This window comes from Phaenicophaeus curvirostris, chromosome 8 (genome assembly GCF_032191515.1).
Source record: "Phaenicophaeus curvirostris isolate KB17595 chromosome 8, BPBGC_Pcur_1.0, whole genome shotgun sequence".
Classification (NCBI taxonomy): Eukaryota; Metazoa; Chordata; class Aves; order Cuculiformes; family Cuculidae; genus Phaenicophaeus; species Phaenicophaeus curvirostris.
Window position 1 is genome coordinate 34,749,122 of NC_091399.1, and position 27,559 is coordinate 34,776,680.

General features: G+C 42.0%; 1 protein-coding gene across 6 annotated transcripts in view; it reads right to left on the reverse strand.

The window, feature by feature from the left end:
- Positions 1–24,572, reverse strand: part of DAB1 (DAB adaptor protein 1) — a 240,243-nt gene extending 215,671 nt beyond the window's left edge. For 2 of the 6 annotated variants that reach the window (XM_069861885.1, XM_069861887.1), the window contains exon 1: positions 24,502–24,572. The gene's annotated coding sequence lies outside the window, so the exon portion shown is untranslated. The remainder of the gene's footprint in view (positions 1–24,501) is intronic. The other 4 variants (XM_069861889.1, XM_069861886.1, XM_069861888.1 and 1 more) reach the window with 3 other exon arrangements.
- Positions 24,573–27,559: the final 2,987 nt, after the last annotated feature.

Genomic DNA, 27,559 nt, shown 5'->3' on the forward strand with positions numbered 1-27,559 from the left:
CCAAAATGTCACAATAAATCTATGTTGCTGGATAACAGCAAGCAGATGGACAGCGTAGCTTTTAATTTGGCATAGGTATTCTCAATCAAGTCAAAGATTAATTCTCCCCAATGATAACCAGCTTTCTCATTTGTTAGAAGCGCATTATCATTTTCTGAAAGTTTCTTCTCAGGATAACATTGAAACCAGCTCTCCTTGTCGTATTGCTTTATCCATTACAGAGAGAATAAGGGATGAATTTCTGGAGACAAGGCAGAGTTAACCACAGAAAATAACATATTCAAATGACCATATAAACAATAGGAAAAAAATCCTAGAAAAACACTTCAATGAAGTACCTGGCTTCATGGAAGGTATCTCCTGTTGTTTCATGAGTAGACCAGGAAAGACTTTTGGCAGCTTTGTTATGATGACTATTTCCTCAATGAGACTGAAAAAAAAAAAGATCAGAACCAAAGAAAAACCTCTTCCCGAGAAAGAGACCTCTTGCAATAGCAAAAGCAATACATTATTTTTTCCTAAAGCCATCAAAATACACAACAGAATAGAAAAACAATGCAGATTTTACTAGCTGAGCAAAATAAACCGGAGATGCAGTGCCATTTGTAATGATATGGAAAAGCCTAAAATTTATAAATAAATGCAAATGCTGGCAAATAAGATGAGCTTCAGTCCTGACTTCCAGATCCTGCTTTGTCCCCAGTCCCGCAGGAGGTATGTAGGACGTCTGGGAGAAATGTACATTTTATGTCTCTTCTTCTTCTTCTTTCCCTTCCTGCATGAAATGCTCCTAAAAACATACCCTTAAGGTATTTGTTACTCTTGAATTTTGTTTGCTAATGAGCTCCTAATCGTGGCATAGCAAGTTCATCAACTACTGCACTGCTGTAAAACAAAGAGGTACTGCAGCTAATAATTTGTTAAACTCATTATCAGAGCTCTGCTACTGTAAAATTTTATAGCTATTGAATTTTCCAGCTGACATCCCTCCACAAGGCATTTTGCTAAGGACTCTAGCAGAGGTCTTCTGCCAGACTTCAGTGGGACAGGTGCGGATGTTAAAAGTGGGTCTGTAATAATGCGTCATGCTGAACCGCAAGGAGCATGAAAATGCAGACACTTCCTCCCTCTTCCTCCTGCTATAGAAACTATAAACGTGGCAGAGGAAGAATGTACATTACTGGTCCCAATAAGCGTCAGCAGTGTCTGTGCAAATTTAATATACACATCATATCCCAATTTAAAGTATTTTAGTGTCAGTTGTTTCTTTTCCTAGTTAAACAGGCAGTTTTGCATCAAATTTACCAAGAAATACCTTTCAAAGAGGATAAAGACAGAAAGTATCTTCAAAAAAGCCTAAGACTTAAAAACTCCAAGCCCCCTAATATTAATTTGGGTTAGGGCTGCTTTGAAAGCCTTTAAGTAATAAAATAGCAACTATGTCATGGGCTTTAGAGCTCCTACTTTTATCACAACCCTTAGCATCTCCATCGGGACATCTCAGGAACTCACTGAAGTCTAGGAAAATCTCTCCACTGACCTTAGTGGGCACTGGGTAGGAACAGTACTGGTGATCGACAAGTTTTCACTCTCTGCACACTAAAGAACAATATATTAGTAGAAAATTAATAGCTCCGTTAGTTATCGATTAACAGAAATGCTACAGCGCTCTTACGATTTCAGATTGTTCCTGATTAATGGAAGAGGCAATGAAATGTAAACAATGATCGTACTGTGTTGGAAGCATCACTGGCAGAGCACAGGCAGAAGAACACGGGCAAATAGGTGACTGTAGCATTGACTATACTGACAATTGTCTTACATCTTGCCCTGGAAACACGGATTACCCAAGCCTGACTAAATAGGGAACCTGAACTGGAAAATATGTTTCTGTATCAATCCTGGGGTTAAAACACTTTAATATTCTGCACGGCAGATAATTATATTTCTTTAATATTTTGTGAGAATGTTTCATTTCCTTTACTGCCTCTCTACTAATGCAGGAGCTCAGGCATCTTGTCTGAATCTCCCTAACTGGTGAGGCTATCCCAAAAACTATTATTACATTGTGGTGGAAAATAGTTGCATCCAGCCATTCCCACCTTTCCTTTCTACTCCATCTAGTGCATCACGATTAGGGAACAATGAATAAACATATGCCCACACACACCCCAGACGAATGAAATGTCCTAGCCTGAAGAGAGGAGAGCTGAAAAAGATTTAAAGACAGTTTTGTGCCATCCACCCCAGCTTTGCAAATCTGAGCTGTGAGTCAGCCATCCTCTTCTAAATCACTGTAATCACAATGTCCTGCAATTCTTCCCACAGCCCCGGGAATGAAGACTTCTGGGAAGAGTCAGAAGCCAACACTGAAGTAGCAGAAACAAAACTATTGAAACCACTCAAGTGCTTGCCCAGCAATGGCACGCCTTAAAATATTGAGATTGAATCACAAAGTCCCTTCCAAAGACTGCCTGCACGTGGAGAAGCCAACTAGAGCAACTTCTAATGCTGACATTAGACGCTATATAAAATCAATAAAACAATACAATTGTCTATTTGTGGGAAAAAAAGCAAAACCATATTTCTAAAATTGCTAGTGATGTTTTAGACTAGAAAGTTTAGGAAAGAGGGACTAAATTTCCAGTTCTGCCATCGACCTGCCTTGGATGTGAACATAGTCTTTGCTCACTAACACATAGCACCAATCTGCCACGCAGTGAGCCAAACAGATTGAAAATAAATCTGGAAATCCTCAAGGTGAAACTATGATACTACAAAATCACATTTCTATATAATACTCATTCTTTTGACTATTTAAGTTGAATGTACATGCAGGCTACTATCATCTCGTATTACAAAAAAAGACCAACCAACCTCTACTACAGATATAATCACAACAGGTTTTATTGACTTTGAAGGCAGTATTTTGCCATGATAATAAAAAAGAGTTATGCATTTATACTTAAAAATATGATACCTCTACACTATTTGATAGCTTGTGATACTGAATTAATAATTGTGTTCAATCAGGAGGAAGTTAAAGTAATCCTCAATTTGTTTTACATATTCAAAGTCACCTACGGCATTTTACAAGGCAGGTAATATTATCACAGCTGGACACCTGGGTAATCTTTTGACCTCCTTTTCAAAATAAATGTTACAGATTTGCAATGATACTGCTAAAATAGCTGCTAATTTACTTCAAAAGATGAAAGAAAACAGGTGAATTAACAGAGCCTTGAACACCATCAAACTGAACAGAAATGCCAGCAGGGCAAACTATGGATGTGAGATCCAAGGCTGCAGATGGACCAGCAATGAGAACCTCTGGCCACACCTCCCCATTTTTGGGGAAGTTTGGATTGAACCTCCTGCATCTTGGGTTCTCATTTGTCCTTTGTTCCAAAGCTGTGTGATTTGCAGAAGATGGCAGGTGCTCTGCAAGAGCAAAGTTGCTATTTGAAAATGTTAGGTTGGCTCTTTTGAGACTGAAACTGAAAGAACAGCTAACAAGGAGCCCAACACTGAACGGTATTCCTCTTTTCAGTCTGACGCTCACACTCTGGAAACCACTTCAAAGCTTAATGGGCTCAAAATACTGACACTAGGAAAGATTTGACTTTAATTGGCATCCAGTCGATATTTGAAATATTGATTTTAACCCTTCTTCTTTGGGGCACAACTCCTTTTCAGTTTAGATGTATCTCACTTCCTGGAAAAAGCACGTCTTTGCCTATAAATTAAGTTCAGTTTAAAATCTCAAGAGAAATGTACCCATCCCATAGGAAAATGCTGTCAGTACTCTCTGTGCTGTGTGGATCCAAAAGTTTGGTTTAAACCAGCGAGCACAAATTATTTTTCTGCAGAAGACGGATGTTAGGTTTGTCATCACTTGTTGCCCAGCTGTATTTCTTTCTTACTGAAAAATCCTGCAAACATGAAGGGACTGAGCAATACCCACTGCATCTGCCCACGTGGGGCTGCTTAAAGCCCCCTGGTGCTGCTGCGGGACCACATGCAGGGATACCTTTACCGCCTGCACCATCTAAAGCTCCCCATGGTCCATCAGTGCTTTCTTATGGACACCATGCAAAACATACTCATTTACTCCATAAAGAAATATTATTTAAATAAATATCATGGGATGCGTTGATCTTATTTACCCCTATAATGCTTTCCGTCACAGTTCAGGACATCTCAAAGACAGCAGGCTCAAAACCTGCTGTACAGAGGCATCCTCTCCACTCGTCATCAACAATGCGAGGAGCAAGATCCAGCAATTGCTGTGTAAAGACCCAGTATAGGAAATCACTTGCAAGTTCATGGTAGTGGTCTGAAGTTACTGAGTGTTCCATTGGACAACCACTTCATTTTGTGGCTCTGGTCTAACTTCTAGCAATTACAAAATATTATACCCAAGGCACACTGACTGTGTAAGAGCCCTGTGTAAATACTTGGTGAATCCTAAAGGGTCTCTCCACTAACTTTCTGCATAGACTAGTCAATGCATACTCTTAAGAGTTTCTTTAAATACATGTTCCTCACACAAACATTCATTTCAGGCTTTTCTTTAAAGTATAATTGCTATGGGATGCTATTGCCTACTTTTTAAATAGAGCTTAAAAAACCCCAAACAAACGTATATATATAAATTCATTTACAAACTCATATCAGAAAAACCTAATCAAAACCTGCCTGATCTCCATGTCAGCTGTCATAGATGTTTTAGCAATCAGCAAGCTTATATAAAAAAAAATCAAACCGTATTTGTCTTCTTACATAAACTATTACAGCAATATAGCATAAAAAGAGATCTAAGTGACAGCTGAATAGGGGGAGCTGTAAAAGCTGGAATGATTGATTTCATGATGTTTTCAGGCATTATAAATAACCTTTAAATGTCTTTTCTGCCCTGATTTGCATAAACAATTGACAGTTCATTAGATATGGAGAAAAATATGAGAGAAAAGTAAAATTAAGACAATACTAGGGACCTTGGTTGAAACAAGGATTTAGATGAGTGACTGTAACTTTGAAAAAGGCCAGTGCACAGAGTCCTTTTGCAGAGCTCATAATTAGGAGAGGGTCAACCAGCGCTGCTTCTCAGATCACTAAAACATCTATTGTAGATTCACCAGGATTAGCACTGGGTTTGCACTGTGCTTTGGAAAAGCTGTGAAAATTGATGCAGAAATCAGGGCTGGAGAACACAACAGCCTGAGACAGTGTGGAACCTCCACAGGAACTTCATAGGATGTCCACAGGAAATGCACAGGATCTTCAGAGCAAATTCTCCTCAACTTCCAAAGCATTTCCCACTGCTGCCAGGGTTAGAAGAGTCCTTCTCACCACACCTTGGTGAGCACTCACGCAGCCTCACAAACACACATCTGAGCTTGCAGCATTTCTTATCCACATAAGAAATGAAAGAGTTTTGCTCATGGTCAGACACATCTATTATACTCACTCTGTGCTGCAGCCCAAGGTAGCAGTTACGGGGCGTGAAAAGGGAGGATGGGAGAGCAGGGGAAGGAATGAAGACAAGGGAAGATAATTGAAAGTATCAGTGCATTAGTTATGTTGCATATATCTAACGTAATTAGTATTAATAAGCTGTCAGTCAGAAGATGTAGTTGTTAAAAGGCAGTTTCAATAGGGAAAAAGGATAATTGAACTCCTCCATGTACTTGTCTGTACTTATTTATTCTGTTGGGTTTTTCTGTGTGTTGCCACAAATGCATGCTTAGCAAAAGTGAAATAGAAGAAGTAAACTGAGTTGTTTGTTCATTAAACACAAAAAAACATTATCACACTGAGTAGTACCAACCAGAGGGGGAAGGCTCAGAGAGGTAAATGGTTCAGCTCTGAACTCTGCTTTCACTCAAACTGCAACATTTTCAAACTATGACTTTAAATGAATTCTGATTTGCAATATACACAGAATGGTTTGGGTTGGAAGGGACCTTAAAGATCATCCAGTTCCAATCTCCCCTGCCATGGGCAGGGACACCTCCCACCAGCCCAGGCTGCCCAAGGCCCCATCCAACCTGGCCTTGAACACCTCCAGGGATGGGGCAGCCACAGCTTCCCTGGGTAACTTGTGCCAGTGCCTCACCACCTTCATCATCAAGAATTTCTTCCTAATATCTAGTCTAAATCTTCCCCCTTCAAATTTAAAGCCATTCCGCCTCATCCTATCACTACATGCACTTGTAAAAAGTCCCTCCCCAGCTCTCCCACAGACTGCTTCAGGTACTAGAAGGTCACTATAAGGTCTCATCAGAGCTTTCTCTTCTCCAGGCTGAACAACCCCAACTCTCTCAGCCTGTCCTCATACGGGAGGTGCTCCAGCCCTCTGATCATCTTTGTAGCCCTCCTTTGGACTCGTTCCAACGGTTCCATATCCTTCTTATGTTGGGAAATTCCAGAGCTGGACACAATACTCCAGATGGGGTCTCACCAGAGGGGAATAGAGGGGCAGAATCTCCTCCCTCGACCTGCTGGCCGCACTTCTTTTGATGCAGCCCAGGATACGATTTGGCTTCTGGACTGCAAGCACGCATTGCTGCTCTTCTCCCAAGTGACAGGGGACAGGACAAGAGGAAATGGCCTCAAGCTCCACCAGAGGAGGTTCAGGCTGGACATCAGGAAAAAAATTTTCAGGGAAAGGGCCACTGGGAACTGGCAGAGGCTGCCCAGGGAGGTGGCTGAGTCACCTTCCCTGGAGGCATTTAAAAGACAGGTGGATGAGGTGCTGAGGGACATGGTTTAGTGATTGATAGGAATGGTTGGACTCGATGATCCTGTGGGTCTTTTCCAACCTGGTGGTTCTATGATTATCCAATTTCCATACGTACTTGTTCCTGTGGTACCTGCCATGGTACTGCTGGTACTTCTATTCTCTGCTTGTGGGTAAAGACACTTTAGATGCTTTGCAGGGTCCTATCTTGTGGTTTATCACTGCTGTTCCTAAAGCTGGTCAAATCATGTGCAGTGAATAATGTATTCAATAATTTCCTTTTTTTTTTTTTCCATTTTCCAATTGTCTGCAAGCAGCTTACAGTGTTCCCCAAAGCATCTGTAATGAGAAATTAGTCACTAAATATTTTATACAAATAGTTATTAGTCTGTATCTTGATCACAAGCAGTTTGCTGTGCATTCAAGTGGGACAGGAGGATTTTGACTGGATTTGTGTTTCTGACTGTAAATTGGATTACACCTAGCTCCTGGAGACAGCTTTCTTTCTCTGCTTCTCTAAACAGCACTCATGACAACAGTTGAGGTATTTCAGGTTCCAGCATTCAGACGGCCAAGCTTAAAGTTACATTAGCTGTGACTGTTCTCAAATATCCCCAGTACATCATCTATACTCAGAGTATCTCTTAAGTTTCAGAGCTATATAGAAATACCACATCCCTATTTCAGAGTGGGTGAGTGGAAGAGGCCTTGACCTATGGATAAATCTTGACTTCTATATCTAATATCAAGATACCTTTCCACTTCACCCTGACAAAAGAGCCCAGTCCATGTGCCCACCACCACATGGTCCCTCAGGTGACCCTGCATACAGTCATCTGCCTCCCACTGCTCCTCACATCCAAATGGAGCACTGAGAGTTACTATTAATGCCAAGAATTTCTTTTCTATGCGTCATGTAAGTAAAAAATGCTGCTTTTTTGTCACTTACATCAATTCCTAAATTTAAGGAGTCTGCAGATAGCAAAACCATAGCTAGCTTCCCACAAGGCTGGAAAATACTAAAAGCACCACTCAGACTACTGCAACCAACTTTTAAATTCTGAATTTTTAAAATCCAGGATAAAGTAAGTGGAAGTCTTGTCAGGCTGTAATACTCCTGTCAGCTCATGTAATCAAAAAGAAGCAGTTCTGAACCAGTACCAAGGGATACACAACATATTCTGACTCAGGCTACTAAAGGGAAAAACAGACCTTTGAGGTGATTAGGAAGAAAAATGAGAAACGGGACCCTACCAGAGCCCCTGCTCCTGTTTCTGACACCCTGCCCTCCACGGAGTAGCCAAGGTGAGGCTGGAGACCTGCCAGACCTTGGCCTAGCTGTATTAGGGCTCTCCAGTAGCTTAATATGACTAATTTTGATTACTACAGTTGGAGTTTTGTTTGGAAAACGTTGATTGTTTTCTAAATGTAATTAATTGTCATAATTTGTTGCAGTGATTGAGAACGAGGCCCCATGTAGCACTCGGCAGAACGTGAGGATGCAGAGAAGCTCACGGTTCATTAGCACTATCCTGGGAACTGTCTTGGACTCTATCAGGCACAAAGTCACACAGTGAAAATGTGCTCCTGGAGCAATCTGGGACCTTGCTTTGGTGTTTTCTGCCTTCCCTCTTCCTCCTGATAAGTACCAAATTAAAAATATGTGATTCTGGTGTTTTTAAAGACAGGAAAGACTGAAGAGGAAAAGATGTCCTTTCAGGGTCTTTCACCTTTTCAGGATGAAAGGTCTGCAAGGAGCTTTGGACAGGGGAGAGTTTGTGGTCATTAAATAGCTTGTCCCATAATTGCAAATAAGGATTCAGTTGAGGAGAAACTACTCTGTATAGAGAACTTGATTCTGAAATTCATGCCAAGAGGCAGGGCTCATTTTCAAGATGTGGGGCTGTTCCTCAGCCTCCCCAGCCCTGGGGGGAACACTTGTCCACACCTTTACAGAGCAAGAGACTACCCAGAGACACACAGATGACTGCTGGAGGAGTTCTTCTTGAGGCACTGCTGATATAGGAGCTGGACTTCTAGCCCAACCACTGGAGACAGGATTTCAACCCATTTTCCAAGTCATTTATTGACACAGGGACAAGAATTATTTTCTTCCAACCAGGTTTTCTTGTGTCAGTCATTCAACATGTTCCTATGATTTTTTCCTCCCTTTCTTATTACCTTTTCTGATAGTAAAGACATTACAGATGGGCATCAAACTGTGCAAAATGTAAATTATGATTGGGTAGAGTCAGAACATAAAAAATAAGTTATTTGGATGCATTTTTTTTCCTAAGGACCACAGCACATATGGCATGCTAAAAAAATGTCTCGTGTTCATTAAGGCTAAATGAGACAGGTTAGAGAATCACGGGCACCAAATGGAAAACTCAGGAAAAAAAAATGCTGGCTGGCAACTCATTTTGCTGATAATATTTTTTGGATGTTTCCCTCCTGCCCTCTCTCCCTCATTTTTTTTTAAACTGCAAGGACATTTTTGCAAATATTTCACAAATATCTGATGGCTGTTGCTTAGGAATCTGTCCTCCCCGCTGTGCCTTCCTCATTTGAAGGTCATAATCTTCAGTTTGTGAAATCATCATTACCTCGCTAGCCAGTAACTCTGATGTCACAAATGGAGGATTATGATGACTTCAATGAAAAAGGCAGCAGCGGGAGAAAATGAACTCCTGAGCCACCGAGAACTTATTTTCCTCCCCAAAAAGATACAGTGGAGAAAAATATCAGCAGAATGATCTCCAAATAGACTATTTTCCGCGTGGTATCAGTGCCTCTCTCAGAATACGAGGGTAATTTCTGCCTTGTGCCAGTTTAACACAGGCTTCCACTTTATTTTAACACATAGCAAGTCTTATATTTAATGTAATAGCAGAATCTTGCTACTTCTTCTGGAGCTCATACAGAGACCTCAGAGTTCTATAAAAATGAAACGAGCTTCCCTTTAACCCTTAGCAAAATGAAACAGCCAAGATTCACCACAAGGTCACCTACCTGAGGCTTTGGTACTGTTGGATAATTTACCACTGTATCAAAAAATACAACAAACAAAAGCAACCTGACAGATAAATAAAGTGTATTTAATGTGAAACTCTCCTTATTGCTTGTTATTAAGAATCCCCGCCAACCTAACTCACAAAATTCAGTGACTCGTAATGGGTGATAACTTCTCTCCATGAAAACAGAGTAGAAGAGGGACCACAGCAGAGCCAGGACCACCCTGATGCACTTCCCCTCTCAGTATTCATGGGTTATCCCCTCCCTGTGGTACAGACTAAAATACACATATGCCTCGCCTAGACTTTATTTAATTATTAGAACTATGACTGGCACGACAGCATTGACTTTCTTCCAGGACAGACACTCTGGGAACACAATTCAGCAATTCTGAATGCCATTATTTTGCATAAAGCTATCAATGTTTCTCCTGAAGAGTATGCAATACAAGTAGATTTCTATTGTCACTATAAATGCCAGTGTGTGTCTCTTGGGCATCAAATAAAATACTTTTCCATGTTACTATCTGCTTGAATGAGACATTAAAAGAGCTATATTCTGAAATCCTGCTGTTTTATAAAAGTATGAACTAATAGTGTGATTAGATGGTTCTACCATATTTTCTGACTGCTGATTTCAGGCATTACCTTGCAACACATTGATGGGCAAAAGCAGCACAGCACTGGGAACAACCTCACATCTTGAAAATGCAATGGATCCTGCCATACTGATGAGAACAGAAGTATTTAATGCTCGAGGCTTGGAAAAACCTGGTATTCCCAAAGCATAACCTTGTTTTCTGTCACTTGGCACGGGTACTCAGCTGGCCTGGCCAGTTTTGGGGCACAGGATATGTTTCCAGCCATCCAGGGTTGACTCAGCTCACCTGTCCGGCTAGACAGGTGAGCCCTATTCTCTCTGGGGTTTAGCACAAACCACGACAGTAACTCAGGGGGAGACAGGTGGCAACAACTGCATCTCCACAGAAGTCTTCCAAAGGCCTCTCACAGCAACAGCATCCTCGGATTCCTGGATCCAGAGGGGAGAACACAGGGGGAAATAAAAGCACAACAGCTGTAGTGCCACAGACCCCTCCCCTAAGGAATACGTTGGGAGACTGACGCATACACCCACTGCTCTCAATCATTAGAAACAACATATGGTGGGCTGGTGTTCATGCTGCCTTTCTTTGCCTGCCCTGTTTCTGCTCAAGGTGTAGGCAAGTTAAGAGAGAGTCGGGCTACCCATGTGAGCAGGGCATTGCAGAGAGCAGAACTGCACATGGTCAGAAGGATGCATAAATTATTTATCAGGGTTATTTAAAATCTTCACCACATCTTAACTCTAAAAGCTCCAAGAACACTGAAAAATTAACCCATCTTGTCTTTGTAGCCATAACCTTTCCTGCACCACTGCAGCTGGTACGTCCAGTTACCACAAACTCACAAAGCACAGAGCATAAAAGAATAACATGGCAGATGAAACAAGGTGACAATAAGTGAGATGGCTGACCCACCCCAAGAGCATCCCACAACCCCTCTCTATGTATTAACTACAACACAGAGAGGTACACATTGGCTTGTGACACGGGTCTAAACGTGTATTGCTTTCTTTGGGAACAGTCCCACAGTGCCAGCTAAATACACACAGGTGCCCAAATGTGAGAGAGGGGTCCAGCAAAATGCCTTTCACATGAGCTGCCCTGCAGCAGCCACAGCTGCCACGTAAGTATGGCAGGCAAAGAGCAGTCCTGGAGCAGTCGGAGAAAACCCAGGAATGGTATGAGGTAGCAGTTCAGATGAAGGCACAGGCTCATGGCACTGCTAGGGTATCAGCTGAGACAGATATATTACTAATAAAAGATATGTGGATGAGAGCAGGACCAGGACCCTGCTTCACCAGGTCTATTGCGAAGCAGGCAGCTACACACATCACGGAGGCACTGAGAAGGTTGCAGCGTGCTTGAGACTTGCACAAGAAAAAAGAAGACAAGTCTTTAATTCCGCATCTGCCAAATGCAGGACTATGAAATCTTCCTAATATTTAGGCTGACGCAAGAAATGCCATTGCTGCCAGAGGACTTGGGGACGGCAACACCAGGCACCACCGCAATATTGACTCATCGCGAGAGCTCAGGAGAAATGACACAAGAGTTAGTGTCACGACTGTAGAGTTAACCTTTGTCACTTCTGTATTTAGCTGACTGAGTTTCTCCCTTAATGATTCATGTCTCAGTCATTTGCCTTCATAATAAATTTATTAAATGATCATCTTTTTTTCCCTCCAGATTTGTCACATGAAACGTGGTAATTGGTGTTTAAACCTGCAACGGCACGTCACCAAATGAGTTCAAACAACGTTACACGTTCGTTGCTCTCCGTGTCGTAACAAAGCTTGGCTGTCAGCATTAACATGGGGACAGGAGTACTCCAAATACAAGGAAAAATCCTGGCATGAAGATGCTGCCTCAGGATGCTGATAGCCTGGGAAATGCAGCCTCTTCACTCCCTCAGTGACACAAAACTTAACGAGAATGGGGAGCAGCAGGACATGCACCAGTACGTGAAGTGGCAATCTGGGGGTCAGTGCTGGCTTTAAAACACCATCACAGTTCAGCAAAGTGCTTCAGCAAACAAGAAATCCAATTAATTCAATGAGGACTAATTACATGGTTAACGTTAGACATGTTTGAGTATGTTACTGAATCAGATCCTAATCTCTCACTCTCTTGGCATCTCAAAACATGAAAAATAAATAAGATCGTGCCAAGAATGTGCTATAAAAATAATTGCTTTCAGTTTAAAAACTAAGTTATAAAATACCTATAGAGTTGCAATTGGTCTTATTTTCTGTGCAAACATCATTTTACATTACATCACTGTTTTTCATTTACAATTTGAATCCAGAAAGTACTTCTGTTTTAATTAGTTTTATAAATTTGCTGAGCTAAACGAATACAGTAGTAAAACCAAAACTACAGAAAAATGTGCATAATCTGAGCAGACTGTATAACTTGTGGAACAAATTGTAAATCTATTGCTTAATTAAAATTATTTGAAATGCCAAGATGTGAAAACTCTGAATTATGCTGCCATATAAAATTTACAGCTCATCTTAATAAACTACGATAGCCTCAGCTACAAAATTTAGTCATCTGAAAGGTTTCTATCTATTCGTGTAATTTTTTTTCCTACGTTATACATGCACTTTTAGGACCTCATTTGCATCCTGATTTGGACCATGATTGCATAAACCAGCACTTGGGCTTCTGCTGAGAGCTGCAATGACTGAGAAAGTAATGCCATTGGAAGACATGAAATTTTAAAACACAGCTTGCAAGTTGTCAATGCATGAGCCCATTTAACTCATGAGCCTTTAAGGCTTCCTCGGTTTAGCCGAGAGGCACAGCAACCTGCAACACGGCAGTGCAGGATGCCAAAATTACCCAAAAAGGGTGGCTTCTCCAAAGAGCTAAACATCCTTGAATTATGTCACTGCTGCACCCTGGGGTGACCCAGACAGTATCCTGCCACATTTTTGCAAGGACCGTAGTCCAGATATAAGCCTTTTTTTCTGGGAATATCATAGACTGCCAAGCAGATGAAACCCTATGCCCCAGAAGCAATCTGCAGAAGAAGCCGAACATGTGTTATGCTGCAGGTGGCTTCTGATGCCTTGAACCACACCTAAAACTTTGCTGGAAGGATTCTGCAGATGATCTACTCTGGAGAAATTCACTGGTGTGCAAAGATGAACCGGCCTACGTGGCGAAGGGTTCAGATGGAGAGCAGAAGAGTTTTAAAGTCATTCTACTGCACTGATAGACTTTTGTTCTATATGATAATCTTGGTTTTCTCAAACCCCATTGTGCTCAATGTATAACTTAAACAACACTTCCCTTTCCTTGCAATGGCTCAGTGTCAAAGCACCGTGAGTGGCAGGGATTAGCAATATTTCATTTCAGTTTCCAGGGCATTAATAATCACGTGCAATTATTCTTATAAGCAGGTTCTCCTTGCCCACTGGCAGCTCTCTAGATTACTAAGACAAAACCTACCCAGAAAAACCAAATATTTCTGCACAGCTCTGCCAGCTGGCCACACCATTATGCACATAATTCCTTCTACCTGGGTTTCTCAGTAGGAAAAAAACCAAATTCCAAATTGAATACATCTTAGGAATTTCAGTTTAATTAAGAGGATGACATAAGGAGATAAAAGCAGGAGGGTATTTATTGCCATAATAGATTTCTACCTGCATTGCACTGATACGCCTATGTCCATGTATTGATATGTTTAGTGGAAAAATCTGTGCAATCTGTACTGTGTCATAGCGGACATCAGTATCACATGTACCTGTTTGGAACTGAGCAAAGGAGACAAAAATCTCACTCTGTGCTGCAAGAAAGGGAACAGATGGTGCAAAAATTCATACACACACAAATTCACACTTTTTTATGACACGAGGTTACTAGCAAGATACTTCCATGCTTATGTTTAAAAAGATCACAGCTAGAGTTAGTCATTCTGGATTAGCCACTAAAATTGAGCTGTGAAAGGACTCCAGCAGGTGATGAGTTGTGTGGTGGAAGAAGGGATTAGCAGAGATCTGTAGCCATGTATGGAGCACAGAGGAAGCCACACGCACCCTCCCTTTGTGAGCACAGAGAAATTGGATCTTCTCTTCAGGTGAGTGCTGAGCACTGTGCATACCTCCATGCGTTCCCACAAATCCCACAGAGCTGGCTATTTGTACCCAACATGACCCAACACACAAACTGCAACCCAGCATCTGCAGTGTCCCACGTGTTTTATTTAAGAACATATATGCAGATGGTTCTCTAGAAAGCACACTCTATAAATAAAACATGTTTAATAACCCAAATAAAACAAACAAAATAAATAAACCATGTTACTGAGTGGCAACTTCCTCTGCAGAAGAATCTGTAAAACACTTTCTGGGGTTTGCAAAGTGCCTGCCTGCAAAATATTTTGTGTGATACATAACTACTCCTTAAACAGCTGCAAAGGTTGGCACAGCACATCAGCTAACGAATTCCCTGCTGTACAGCTCTCCTGCTCTGAACTGCTACAAACCAAAACAATTCAAATGTCAGCTTGAGTCAGTGCTTCATTTCAAAACTACAAGTTATAACTTCCTAGAAAACAGTAACTACTGATTTCTTTCTCAGGCACCACTGCCGGAGATCCCACTCCTGGAAATCAGTGTGTCCTTGTGAGGTTAGTGACGCTGGGCTAACTCGTACCAGCACACTGTCCAGCCCAGCATATTCCCCTCACATCACTAAGGAAAGCAGTAGAACCCTGTGTGGTGAATGATCTTCCTACAGTATTACATCTTACTTCCGAACACCCTTTTTTGACCTGCCAAGTGAGGTAATGTGAACGGCACTGAGGTCTGAGCTTATTCTGGGTGTATTTCCAGCTCTTGGATGAAAGGCTGATGCCAACTCGACCTGTGCCGATGCTGGAAGGGATCAGGCAGCAGTTCTGTTCCTGCTTCTGCTACAAGGACAAGGGCAAGAGATGGGGCACAGCAGAAAAATGTCCCATCCCAGTCAGCCAGGAGGGAGATGGCCCCTTGGGAGGCAGCGCAGGTGCAGTTTGCTGAAACCCACTGTGAAACTGCGCTGCTAACACTCTGCAGCTGCCTCTGCAGAGGGGCTTGTCCACTTCAACTACTTGGTATGTGGGCAGAGGCTCATTTCTATAGGAGGGGTTGGCAGGATTGAAGCCAAGCTTGTAAAGGTGGTTTCCAGAATCAATTTGTTCTTTTCTGCCCTTTTTCATTCTCTGTATAAAGCTCAGAATGCAGGAGGAGAACCCAAACCCAGTATCGGCTAATTTTTCTCAGGACAGAAGCTCCCTTTCACTACAAAAAAAAAAAAAAAAAATCCTCTGTATTTCCATACACGCCACAATCTGGTGAATTACCAGAATGTATTATTTATATAAAGCCTCCTGCTTTGGAGAGATCCATAATTGTTGGCTTCCTTGCTATGTGCTACAACACAGCTTGCCTTGTTTCACAGCCAGAAGTGCTGCTGTATCTTTTTGTGTTCCTCTCCCCAGCAACTCGACTATCCTTTTGAGACATACTGTAAGTGTCAACAGGTGGGATGGGGCGCTAGGAGGTAGAGGCTGCCACGTTACTACAAAGGACCATCTGTGCACTACGTGTGGGCACAAAATGCAGAATCCACAGCCAACAACACTGGAACATCTGTCTGCCTCCAGCCTCTTCCCCTATGGTAAAGGTTACACAACGTCACAGTGCCAGCTGTGTCAGGTTCTAGTTCTTAAAGAAAAGGAAAAAAAAAACAAAAAACAAACAACCCCACCCCCTTCACGCCCCCAGAAAAGCCCAGCAGTAGCCTGTAGGGACATATTTTTGGCATCTTAATACATTTTAAAATTACAACATTCTGTTTAATTCAAAGCTAAAGTATCTTCCCACATCTCCCCACACAGGAGATCTTATCGGTGCCGACCAGATATATGTGTTTACTTGCTGAGACTCTCCATGTGGATGCAGGACCTGACTCTACACAATAGCAGTGCATCCTATGTGCTTTCCCAGCATGAAACTTGGGAATATGCAGACAGCCAAATATTTTTCAGTCAGATATCCCAATGGTATTATTGAAGCAGAGAGCTCAAAACTATTAACACCCTATCAGTCATTCACTTGCAAACCCACAGACAACAATTTCCCCCATATTCCTAGCAGATTTTACTATAAATAAACAAAAGCATTCCCACTCTGCACTCTTCCTTTCCAAGACTACTGTCAATGGATGTTTTTTATATTTCTCTAACTAAACCAATGCCAAAAATTCCCCTATCTTTAACAGTAAGCAAAGCAGCAGCTACTAAGGACTCCTGCAATCCCCAACTCATCACCACAATGACTGAGCCAAACCCCAAAACTTTCAAACAACTCCTGTGGCTAAATCCCAGAGTTTAATCTCTCCTGGCTTTTCAAACTTGCACCATGCCTCTAGGAAATTGTGCTCCCTGCTGATGAGCGGGCTAGAAACACGGAGGAAGATGCTACATTTCTTGGGCAGCTTGAGCTCAGCAGCCCCGTGGATGCTCCCCAGCTGGCAATGCAGGAAGCAGACCTGCGTGGGGCACGGAGTTGTTTCCAAGTTGGCATTTGAAGAGGAGAAATATGGAAAGCTGGCCAGTTACCTATCCAGTCTAACATAATCAGAGGACTTTCGGTCCTTTTCGTTTGATGAATATAGTGTATTTTTAACACGTTTTGTTAAAACTTCATAGCTTTTTCAGGAAATACATGGCAGGATGTACCACCTAAGGCAACAGGACCTTCACCTCAGGTGTGCCAAATCGCAGGGCCAGCCTTGAAATGTGGCTCCTCTCTATGTGACATTTTTTGATTCCTAAAAGCTGGACATTCTGTCATTTCTTATGAACCTTTTCACTGCCTATTTGTAGACCCTTAACTCTCCAGGCTTCCTCCCTATTCCTCATACCAAACAAGCTTGCTCACTGAACGACACTGACATGGCTGGCACTGCAGCATTCGCACTCTGCAAGGCATCACTTTCCAGGGTTATTTTTTTTACACCAACAACTGGTAAATGAGGCTCGCGTGACAGACCACTGGCTGTATAATGAGTTCATTCTCCAGACCCACCGAGAGCAAGGTACTTTCCTGGCCCATCTGTTCGCTGAGCTCCTCACGGCATGGCTCCGGGAATGCTGTTTCTGAAGAGAGCAGCAAACACCCGGTGGACTGCTGATGTGCAATAGACCCCAGTTTGATGGCCTCTGTACACACAGTGCAAAGCTTTCTCAGCCAAAAATGGAAAGAGACAGAGCACTGGGATTACTTCAGAGCCATTGCTGGAAATTCTTAAACTGAAAAAAAATTCAGAGGGGGAAAGAAAGCCTCCAGAAGGCTAAAAGAAACAGAAGTTGCACAGGCACAATGCTTTTCCTTGGCCACCTCTATTTCCTCACATTTCCTAGGAGAAATAAAAGCACCAGAAAAGTCATGAGGAGGGTGTCGGGGGTGTATGTAAACAGAAGCAATCAGAAAGCCAAAGTGAAGATCTAGAGAGACTAGAACAAGAAATGACACCGAAAATACCGAGCCAGAGAGTGTATCCAACCTCAACTGAAATACTAGCACACTTGACCTCAAACAGAAAAAGAAAAGAAAAAAGTTTAAAAGCTTAGATACTAGCTGCAAGTATTTTCAGATACAAGGAAAACTGGTAGGTTTTTCAGTTTAGAGAAGGGATGAATAAAAAATGATGGGGAGGGCAATATACTTGAGTGGCAAGTAGCATAACAAAGATAAAGCAGGCTCGCTAGTGTATCATTTTCTCAGTCCAAGAGTGGGGCAAACAGAGGAGTCTGACAAACATCACATTTAAAACTGCCTTAGAAAACACTGTGTGTGTTTTTAAACAGAGCATTGCCCCACAGAACTCCCTGCTATTCAACATGAACAAGGTGCAGATGTAGATGATTCATTAATGCACTGAGGGGGATGGAGGTCAGGAGAACATCCCCACTCACATCCAAGAGGGCTTTTTACAATTAACTCTCACGGTTAGGTTTGGGATATGAGCCAACTATTAGCAGACTTCCACAGATGCCTCTTCTCCCGTATCACACTTTTTCCTGACATACATAGCACTGTCCATATAGAAACAGGATCAGATACATCAAAGGTGCAGTACAGTATGGGAAATCCTATTTGTTTGTGCAAATCCGTTACTGTCTTCTCCCTGACTGTACTAATGTCTGAATTAAACATGACTGGAACTTTTTGTTTAATTCATGCTGAAGAGCTCTCACACAATCTGTGGCACTGAACAAAGTAGTAAATTCACTTCAACATCTTTATGCTTTCCCATAGTCTTTAATCATTCATATCCAGACTTTCTGTGTGTTCTGGATCAGACGGAAACGTTTGTAGCCCATAACTTCTCCATTAATTTTTTTGAGGAACAAACTCTTTCAAGAGAAAGCTCTGTTCCTTAATCATCAGGATAAAGAGTTATGCTTATGCTTCAGGGTAAGTCTCAAGAAGCCCCCGGGCTCTAAGCTACCTTCAAGCAGCTTGAAAACTGGCAGAAATAAGGCCCTATGTACATCCCGAGTGAAGACAACACACTGCAAACAGATGGCAGGTGAGATGCCATCTCCCTCCCTCTGCTTGCTTGCAAGGGAAGGAAGGGTTAACAGTGCTCAAGATATCCTCCCCCTGCATGGGCAGAGAAGTAGTTAGGCAAACTCTCCCATCTGTCATTCAATGTGCTTCTGTGAATGAAACTTTACAAATGTGCTTCCCTGCACCATATAACGAAATTACTCTCCAAAACTTGATAAAAATTTGAAAACAAGTTAGAGAACAGGCTCCACTGCATCATCTGAAGAAGCCAAGTGGGGTGAACAATAGAGCTGCACAGTAGGCAATGAAAAGACTTCACTGCACTGCAACTAATTTGTAAGACAGCTCCCGACATTATCTTCATTGAGAAACAGCATGCCAAGAGCTCCCAGGTAAAAAACATCACTGAGTAGACCAAAACACATTAAAACAACATTAAGAGCTTTGGCTTAAACCTGCAGAGTTCTGTAGAATTCAGAGAAAGACTTTCCTTAGTAAGAACCCGTTACATCACAACATCACTGCGTTTAGGATATTGATGACATTGTCCCTTTCTTTTGGTAACTGCCCTTTTCTCCATGAACTCTTTTTATTCCATGTGTTTAACTTGAAGCTATAAGGTCCTCACAATCATTGCCACAGAGGCTGGTAGAAGAACCCCACAGATTTGCTATACTGTGGAATTCCCCAAACTAAACTTCCTTGAACATATTTAGGAACAATGTAAAGCTGACCTGCAGGGGAAATCCTCCTCTCTCTTCATGGAGTCTTCAGTAGCAGCTTTGAAGCCTCCTTCTACCATTCTGACCATGAACTACCCAACATGACCACCAGCTCTGCTTGATCCCAGTTTGCTTCTGGGAAAGGGACTATTTGGGGAATCCAATTCCAAGGCACGACATGAAGGTATAGGACATATAGCTGGATAATCTATAAAGTCCCCATCATTCCTCTAGCCCTACAGCCACTGCTACTTCAGGATGCTGATGGTAACTTTTGATGCTGTTCACCCATTTTTGCAACTGCAAGGAGGAACTTCATCTAACCTTCTCTTGCCCGGTAAACCGAGCAACATGTGCAGGCAGTAATATCTTTTCTGGTTCCTGCAGAAACTCAGAACATCCCTCCCCAGCACAGCCCTGGGACTTAACTCTCAGCAGCTGAAGGGAACTGGACTCTGGATGGTCCTTGCTACAGCACTGCAATGCCAGGGAGGTTTATGTGGACACTTGGGAGGGACACACTGCTCTCACCAACAGATGATAGTGGCAGGGTCCACGAGGCAAACCTTGTTTTAGATCCTCCTGTACCCTGTGTGCCTGGGAAAAAGCACTATAATACCAGCTGAAATGCCAGCAGTCAACTAAAAAAGTCGTCCAAATTATCGTGGTTTCTTTGAGCCACATATGACTGAAAACTCTTGTAGGGTTTTACCCTACAAGAACATTTTGTTGAAAGCACAAACTTGCTTTTGAAACAGCAGAATACTACCAGCAAATACAAGCATGGTACAATGGCATATTTCTAGTCTATATATTGTTTCCTTAGGTGCTCCAAATTTCTGGCTTGTAGCCAGTCTCTCAAACGCATTGGGCTCTCCTCCATTCCACATGTTACCACGTTTCATGTGTTTCTCCCTGCTTCCGAAACTGCTCTGAGATGGTTTGTCCTTCTGCAGTGCTCTCCAGCTCCCCTCTTCCCAGCTGCTCAAAGCTTCTGCCTCCAGCCTCTGACCTTTTGATGGCTACCTGGGAAATCCCTAACTCAGTAAGAGACTTTTTAAAACAAACCGTTTACATATGATTAATTCTTCCTGTAGACCTCAAAAAAAACCAAACAAACAAGCAACCTCCTCCTGATTAACAAAGGTCACTGAATCTCAAAAGTTTTTTACAAACAATTCAAATACATCACAGCATCCCTCTAAAAATAAAGTAAAAGCAAAACCAGTTTTCTTCAGAGAAACAGACGTGAAGGAAGAAAAGGCAAGAAGCTGGCCAATACAAACTAAAAAACTGATAGAAAAGCAGCTCTGTGTTAACATCACCAGCAACTTGTTTTTATAAATCGAGAAGGACAGTGCAGGACCTCCTGCCACAGCAGCCCTAAGGGCTCACCAATCACAGTGGGGGAAAAAAATTAATATATTTATATATCTATCATAACAGCAAGTGCTGCCCAGAGCTCCTGTTGGAGTAGGATATTCTCTACATACTTTGAGGTTGCATTTTTCCTTCATAGATGTCAAAACACTTTGCAGAGGTATGACATGACGTTATCTTAACTTTACAGACAGGGGAACTGAGAGGCAGTGACAGGAAGTTATTTTCTCAAGATGAGATAGTGGGTCTTCAGCAAAGGCAGAGCCATGGTCCTTAACCACTCCAGCATCGCTGCATCCTCCACAACCTCCACATGGAAGACAAGGTTTAAAAGCGGCAGCAATTCCCGTTGCAGGTGCTGTACCTTGGAGCACTCCACGACTTTTCAGTGGTGACAAATGGTGACAGTGTTAAATAAAGCACAGCATGTAGGGCCATCCAGCTGGAGCTGGGCTGGAGCACCAAAAAGACATGGTGGAGCAGAGATCATCCTCCTGCAGAGCAGGTGCTCCTCAGGCAGGGATGCTCCAGCCCTCGTTGGGCTTTTGCAGCTCTCACGGTTGCAGAAGGAGCAGGATATGAAAATATTAAGAGGAAATCCTCAATCATCTTCCCTCATGTTCCCATCATACTTTTCTCTATTAGGCAGCTGTGATTTTGCTAACCTGACTGATCCATAATTCATAACTATTATCCATGCTCAATAATTACAACGTTAATATTTTGGTAATTTAAAAGTACCTTTCCCTGCCAGAGTTCAGTCTGTAACACTGACTAATGCACAATTTAAGTGTTTATGAACAAAACTGTTCTCTTTCCTCTTTCTTCTCCTCCCCAACTCATGCCTTCAAAATGTTTTCAAAATATTGGGTAAAAGAGGAAATCTCATTACTCTAAGGACAAATACTAAAATTATGAATGCATAATGGCTGATCTATCAATCAAAGCCAATCCTGCAGTACAGGAAGCCCTTCACTTTCTAATCACTAATAGGTAACACTATCAAATTCAGTCCTACACTCTGTTAGAACTGCAGTAGAAAAGCACTTAGCATAATATCCCAAGATAGTTCACCAAATACCATTTGGCTCAAAGACAAGACCAAATTTGTTAAGAATCTGGAAGTTTCCTTAAACAATGAACTTGACCAACATGCTCAGAAAAGGAAATAAAAATACCTAAACCAAACTTCCATAGATGATTTAAAAAAAAAAAAACCACAAAAAAACCCCAAAAATCTGAATTATGTTCAGCCAGAGGACTTTCACTTCTTCACCATACAGGCAAGGATCTGTGAATTACCTGTATCTGTGTTTCCACTCTGGCTGCAGAGGCGATCATCTCCCAGCTGCAAACTGCACGAATTGTTTCCGTTCCCTGCTGTTCCCCACCTTATTTCCCCTTCCTTCTGACCACATTTGTTTCAGGCTGGTTTGTAGCATATTTTAATGTCCTCATCTCCCATCTTCTCGTTTTCCCATCAGTGTCCCAAGCACTACACATGCACAGTGTTGGCAGGGCTGTGATGAATATTCAGCTCCTCTCTCTCAGCTGTGTCTTGCTTCCTTGACCTCCTCCAAGGCATGGACATGCAGAGACACTGAGCATCTGTGACCAGGTCCAGCGCTCACATCCTCTCTTTTCGTATTATTGTCAACCTCAAACTCAAGATTTTCTAAGGTTTTCTTGCTCTCCAGAGTAAATGTCACTGATAATGCACTGCTGTAAAAAACCCAGAGATTTAGCAGAACCGCCCACCTGCAGGCAGCAGCAGAGTTTCAGTGAGGGGATATAGTAAACATCGAGTTTACGCACATACAGAGACACTGCGTGCCCATGACAAGCAGTACAAAGGCTTATTTGATGCGAAGACAGAACGACTGCATTGCTCATGTCAAAAAGGGATCAGTGGAAGCGTAACAACAGACCATTCTGCATGCTACACACACCACATAAAACACAGAAATACTCTTTTATGTTTCCTACGCTTTTTTAGCCTGGTTTCCCAAAAAAAAAACCAAGAGACATGCAATTGTTCTGTCAGTCATCGCTTCCCCAAATAACTTCTGAACCTGTTGGCTGATCTCAGGTTTGACAGATAGGCAGAGGTCTTAAAGGGATTACGTTCCTACCAGATGCATGAAAATAATAGAGACTCCAAACAGTGCCTTTACTGAACTCACCTCTGCACCGTGCCTTATTCTAGTCTGTTCCTCAGGGGTACCAATTAGACCACAAGCCACAGCAGCTATGTGGATAAGGGTACAGCTGGGGAAATGCTTACTTGTATCATCAGACAATGCACACAAGAAAAATAATGTTGTGGATGCTCCAGCCACAGGAGATGCTGAGATGGGGGCTCCTGCCTTCTCAGATCGATCATCCTCCAAGCACAGAAACCCAGAGCAGAATGCAGAAATGACCACAACCTGAACAGCTGGCCTTCGTGTCTTGGCTCCTTAGTTTGTTCTCAAAACTAAAGTTACTTATGACATTTGCAAACTCCTATGTGATGATGGTGCTAATGCCCCAAGGACTGCCCTGTTTCCCCAGGGTACAGTCATAAATGGCATTACCTTCCTCAACTTCCCCTCCTTGCCCCCTTGGAGGTGCAAAGAGATGAAGATATCCTCCAAGCTGCTAAATCACAGATAGATTTTCTTGCTGGCACTCCAAAAAAAAAAAAGAACAGAAGCATTGCCTGACAAACAGTAAGACTGCAATTCAGTTTTAAGGTGAAGTCTATGGCGGAGAAGCTACAGGACTCTCATTCTAATAGCCAAGGCTGCTAATTAAAACTGTTTTGGAAGATCTGCAGCTAGCATATAAATCACACCACTATATGCTATAAATAAGAGGCATATACTGAATTGAATAGTTCCCATTTGTCAACTGAATGAAGAGATTTGATTGTGCCTTTTTGAATAATAAATCCAGACATACCTAGCAGGGCACTGAGAGTTGCTATAAGTGTCTCTTCTATCAAACAACAATGATTATATTATAGGGTATGCATTATGGGGTATCATCCATTTCTCTTGTTTTCTCATTTATTGCTGACATTCTTCCTCCTAGATGAAATATTTTGCTCTGTACAGCAGGCCTTCATATAAAGATCTCGGAAGTGAGGCAGGAGAAAACACTACTGACTCCTGATTTGATGTGCACCAACTAGGACGTGTCACAGAGCAGAAGGAAGATTTGTAGGGAAACTGAGCTTTGGAAGCCTAAATACAGAGGGTTTTCCTCCCATCCTTTTTCCTATTGCAAGTCCAAATGACACTCAAAATGCATCAGGTCTCTGAGAGAGAAAATCACACAGTTCTTATTGGCAATGAATGTCCACTTATACAAGGCCACACAGAGAAACAAAGCTAAATTCCGTAAGATCATCTTATAACAGCAGTGAAGAATAGACGCCCCCAAAAGCACGCATGCACAAGCAACAGATTTGCAATAATAAAAAGTTACCTTACTCCTGTGTGGAAAGCTCTTTTCAACCATGAACACTAGATCCCACTCACAGCCACCATGTTGTTCTCACTGTAAAAAACAAAAAACAAAAACAAAAAACGGGCACCAATTAGGAAATGGCATATATTAATCCTAAATTCAGACTTGCTTCAAATCTTGCACATACACTCATAAAAAAGAAGATTTAGGATTGCCGGTCACACAGAAGTCTGCAGAAGGTTAATTGAGTTCACTGTAGAGTTATCATTACCTCTATAACCTCTAAGGAAAAAAATACTGCACTCAGGTTATGAAGATGGATTTATTTTAAACCTTTAGAACTATTTGTTAAATTTTTGCCCTCTAACAGGATGATGATTCCTCTTGCTTTGCCCCCAATACCCTCTGCAACTTAACAGCAGCTTTCACAGAATCCCATCAATCAGTGGGTTTCACACCTTTCCATGCACAGACACTTTCATCCCACCCACCGGAAGATGCGAGACAGGTGAACCATGACCTCTGGCTTCTGTTTCCATTTTCCCAAAGGAAAAACATCCTCTGCTCTCCCCATGGGATTTAGTGCAGGCTTTTCTCTCCCCAGCTGAAGGAATGACTGCTGGCTGGAAGCCAGCAAAATGAGCCCAAGGGGCTGCAGAGAGCTTTCTAGGAGCTATACCTGTATCTTCTCTTCTGATGGGTCTTAAGAGTGGGGAGAAAAAATCTGGCGCCCTTCATTCCCCCCCTTTCCAAATGGCAGCAACTGCCTATGGTCCTTTCAATATCACCAAGATAAACAGCAACCTTGTCACGGCCCGCTCCTAACCTGCTCAAGCTAGTAAAGCAAAACCTATGTGTACCTATTTTATCAACAATAATTGTAAGTCAGGACAATTTTACTGTTTTGGGATTATGTTTGCCAATAAAAAGGAAGAGACAGTGCTAGGCTGAAAGAATTTGATGGTTGCACATCGATTTTGAAATCCTGGCCATGCTGCTTGCATCCTGAAGTGCTTACCTTGCTGTCTGCCCTCCCCTTGCTTCCTTGATTGCTTGAATTCCTGAGCTTAAATAATGTTCTAGTCACTAGGAGTCAAGCCATGGCTTGCACATCACCAGCTCTGCAAAGACTTTGCAGTCCCTCTTTAGCGCCTGACAATGACACCAAAGCTACTGCAGAGCAATTCACAATATAGGCACAAACACAGAAAGCACAAATGCTGCTTTCCTTACTAAAGCAGACTGGACTCATGCCACAAAGAAGATAAAACACCATTTTAACAAAATCCGCTTGTTCAAATGACCTGAACTTGAAATTAAGGTGTTAAAATCCAAGACAAAGAGGATTTCTGATTGGCAGTCAGTGATGTCATATCTGTGCCAATTACAGAGGTAATTCATGTGGCTGCCTTTAAAAAGAAATAATTCCCTCTCTGATACAGCAATAAGACATTGTAGACAGCCCATTTGCAGAGGATTACATGGCACTTCTCAGGTAGTTAAAGTCACTGAGCCTTTTGACCTTGTGCCTCCCCACACTACTGGAGGCATAATCACATAGGAATGCACTGCTTATCATGTGTGTCTTATTGCTTAAATAAAGTCCAGCCATCCAGCAACCTAAGCTGTGGACCTCAGGCTCATTTTCTATGAATTATTATGAGAAAACAACATGAATGTAATAAACACCGCTATTAATTAGTCTATTGTATCATTTCAGGGATAGACTACACAGAGGAAAGAAACACTAGAAGAAGCCTGTGCCGGGCCAGAATAAAAGCATTTCTCAGGTCATTGCCTTAAACTCAGATATTTCATGCTACCATGATGCTTAGACAAGACAAGTAAATCTTTGCACATTGCAGTCTTGAAGTCACTAGAACTAATCGCCCAGCCAGATGAGATCCTTGCATGCTCACTATCATAATATCCAGCATATAATGAGTATCAGGCAAGGTGAAAATTGATATCAAGTGCATTTCTAAGAGCTAAAAAGTTAACACCTAAATTGGAAATCAATATATGCTTTAAGTATTGATCAGTGGAACAGAAATCTTAATGTTGTTGCCTCTGCTGAGTGAACACTGTTATAGGTTGAGCCACAGTTCACTGAAACGCCATACTTTTAACAGCAATTTAAAGAAACAAACCCACAAAGCAACCCAACCCTATGCTTTACAAAATGATTGCCTAACTCTACCATAAGCATGTGCATCTGTGCAGAACAACAGGAACATGCTAGGCAGTACTTTTTTTTCTTGAAGTGCTTGCCTCCTGAAGACAAACAGCAGACACTGGAAGAAATCACAGCCAAAGAGGATCACCTTTGAGGAGCATCCCCTTTGAGGATGATGGTCTTTGGAATGTGCGTGGGAAGGGCAAGTCCTGGGGTGATGGACCACAATTTTTGAGCTTGCTTAGCACATGGAAGCCCATTTCTCATCTCTGCAATGCAATGCACAGGCTTTCTTACAATGCTGCATGTATCATTGCACGGTATTGCTTTTGGGAGCAAAGTTAGTATCTCTGTGCAGTGCTCCGCTGTATGGTGGGGCCATATCTCCTTGAGTCAATACTAGGTGAAGAGCAGCTGCAGAATATGTCATCACATGCTGTATAACTGCTCAAAGCAAGCTTTTCAGACTCACTGATGAATGAAATAGCTGTGAAAAACAAATGTCTTATTGTTTGAGTCCTCCAGCCTGCAAGGAGGCAGTAATTTCTGTGCACTACATCAAAGAAACACTTGACCCTACGTGATCAATTCCACCTCCTAATTATTACGCTCCCAAAGACCTGAATTTCTGCTAACTTTCTCAGGTGAAATGGGGCAAGAATATCTCATAAAAGGTTAGAAAAACTGTACATCTCGATAAATATTTGTTGGTCTGAATTCCTTTAACTCTGCATGATTAAATACAGCCTGCTTCTGTTCTTTCACTTAATCCTCCAGGGAAATTTATCATCAAAATTATTGTACAGCATTCATTACTCTAGCCTCATTTAAAACCTTGCCCTACTTATTATTTAGGCTGCAAAAAAACCCCACGTTGCTTCGTATAGTATTTCTTATAAT